Raw genomic sequence first — 3080 nt, 5'->3', positions numbered from 1 at the left:
AGTTGATAATTAACTGTCATAAATTAGCATGTTTTCATTTAATGGAAGTATAAGACATAGTGATTAAGTAGTCAATTTACATTTAAATTTTGCATTCTACTTGTCAGAATGGCTAAGATGAATAACACAAGTGACGGCTCATGCTGTGCACGATGTGGAGCAAGAGGAACACTCCTGCATTGCTGTTGGGAGTGCAAACCTGGACAGCCACACTGGAAATCAGCCAGCATGGTGGTTCTTCAGGGAGACAGAAATCGATCTACTCGAAGGTCTAGCTATACTACTCTTGGGGATATACTCAGAGGATGCTTTGTCCTACCACAAGGACACTTACTCAACCATGTACATTTCTGCTCTATCCATAACATTCGGAAATTGAAAACAACCTAGATGTCCCTAAACAGAAGACTGGATAAAGAAAATGTGGTACATTTACACAATAGAGTGTTATTCAGCTGTTTATTAAAAAAAAATGACACCGTGAAAATCCCAGACAAATGGATAAAACTAGAAAAGCTCACCTTGAGTGAAGAGATCCAGACCCAGAAAGATAAATGTGGTATGTATTCTCTTATGTATGGATATTAGCTGTTAAATAAACAATAACCAAACTTTAATTCATAGGCACAAAGAGTTAGGCATAGAAGAAAGGACTTGAGGTGATGCCTGAAAATATGCTAGGGCAATGGTGGTACGAACAGTGTGGAAGTGACCAACCAATGTCTGGTTTAAGGCGCTCTATGAGATGGAGTCCATACCTGACACTGCTTGACTCCCCAAGAACCAGAGACATAGGGTAAAATAAAATAATAATAAACTGACTCCTAATGATATTTTGTTATATCCATAGATTGGTGATTTTTTCAGGCATCATCAGAGAGGCCTCCTCTTACAGCAGATGTGAGCAAATACAGAAACCCAGAGCAAAATATTACACAGAGGAAACTTAGTAGCTCTAAATGAGATGTCTCTATCATTTCCCTTCCCTCATAGCTCAGCGAACCAAGCAGTAGGGGAGGCATTATGAATGGGGAAGGCAGAAGAGATGGAGGACACCTAGAAAATAAGGCTCTTTAAAACAGTTGAGTAAAGCTCACAGGAAATATCAGAAACTGAAGCAGCAATTTCAAGGCTTACATGGGTCTGCAGCAGGTCCTCATCAACTATACCTTTCAGCTTAGTAGTTTTATGGGACGCCTGAACGTGGATATCTTATTCTTGTGCTTTCACTTGGGGTTGTTTTGGTTTTGTCTTGCCTTGTCTTGTTCAACTTCAAAATGATGATTTTTCTTTTATCTTATTATCTTTTATTTTGTTATAATTTGTTGTTATCTCCTAGAAAGATGTTCCTTTCTAGTGAGAATCAGAAGGGGAGGAGGTGGAGAGGAACTCAGAGTAGTAGAGAGAGGGGAAACTGAATTCAGGTTATATTGTAAAAATAAAAAACCAAACTGTTTAATAAAAGGAGGAAAAAGTCTTAAATGTATGTTGCTTAAAAGTATTAAATATCATTCCACAAATAATACTAATAAAAGGTCTAATATTGATTTAATACTTTTAAATGCCGTTTTGTATTAAAAATTAATTATATTAATACTTTTATTTAATTTTTATAGAACCTTCACTACAGACTGCTATACTACTATCACATATTAGATAATTACCAATATCTTTGATGTTGATACATTGTCAATCATGGTACTAAAGTAATAGAGAAGTTCAAGGTTTTGTGGAAGTGACTGATGTAAATAACCTATTTATTCAATAAATATATTTTTAAATTCTAAAAGAAATAATAAGCATAAAAAGAGGAGACGATATGTGTGTTATTTTTAAATCTGGCATGGATGTCATCTTGCAAAAGAAGTGAAAAATGTAAAATGGTGCTTAAATGTTTAAAAGCTATACTTTTGAAAGTTGACTTAAAATCTGTTTTACTAATTTACTATCACCCTCCATCACTGTTTTCCTGACAGACAACTTAGACCTGTTATAAGTAAATATCTTCCTTCTCAACACAATTACAACTGAATATTAAATCAATGGAAAGTATCTTTCTAAATACTGCAGAAGATACCTTCTGAATGATATTAAACCGAGAACAACTTTCTTGGCATTCCTTTTTTACTTTCACTTTAAGAATATATGCTTAAAATCTGTAAGTTCTTTCTTCTCATGTGTAGAAATAAATTGTATTTATTATTAGAAAAAGTCCTCTGTAGTGGCTTTCTCTCCTTCATCACACACACACACACACACACACACACACACACACACAAACACAAACACACACACACGCACTATTAGAGCTAACTTGCAATGGCAAAAATATGTATCTAATATTGAATTATAAAGAAATCTACTATTATAATACAATATATTATACTCAAAATTTTCTAAAATAGTCACCACATCGATCTTAATGATAACAATGGGATAACTGGTCAACTGGATACACTCTGTGAATCTTACTGACCTGTTTTTAATGCTTTAAAGTATGCTTAACCTTTCTTCTTGTCAGTTGATGCCAAAAGAGGCTGAAAATTAAAAGAAATTATATTTGAAGAATAATATGTGTGTTTGCCTATTTTATAATTGTTTAATTTTACTTTATGTATATGAATGTAGGAAGTGTGCTCACATGTTTGGACACATATGCTAACGTGCATGTGTGTGAACCAAACATCTCTTTACGTGTATGTATATGCCCTCAATGTGGAAGCAAGATGTCTACATTGAGTATCTTCCCTGATCACTTTCCATTTAATTATTTTTACTATTCTTTGACAATTTTAGACATCCACACGTTGAGATATGGGCATTTTCAACCACCATTGCCCTTTTCTCTCATAAAATCCCTTGATTTTTCCAACACGCTCCCTTCTTCTTTGATGTCTTTTTATTCTTTTCCCAACACAGTATTTTAATTATTTGGACATTTTATACAATACACTCTAATCACACCTGCTTCCCATTTCTCCCAGGACTGCTGTCCTCCTACCTTTTCACTACCCCCCAAAAAAGTAATACACCCAGACACCAAGTCCAAAGTGTTACACATATAATCATTGAAATATAGT

The sequence above is a fragment of the Rattus norvegicus genome, chromosome 7 (assembly GCF_036323735.1).
Source record: "Rattus norvegicus strain BN/NHsdMcwi chromosome 7, GRCr8, whole genome shotgun sequence".
Taxonomy (NCBI): domain Eukaryota; kingdom Metazoa; phylum Chordata; class Mammalia; order Rodentia; family Muridae; genus Rattus; species Rattus norvegicus.
The sequence above is the reverse complement of the archived record's forward strand: the minus strand, read 5'-3'. Positions refer to the sequence as shown.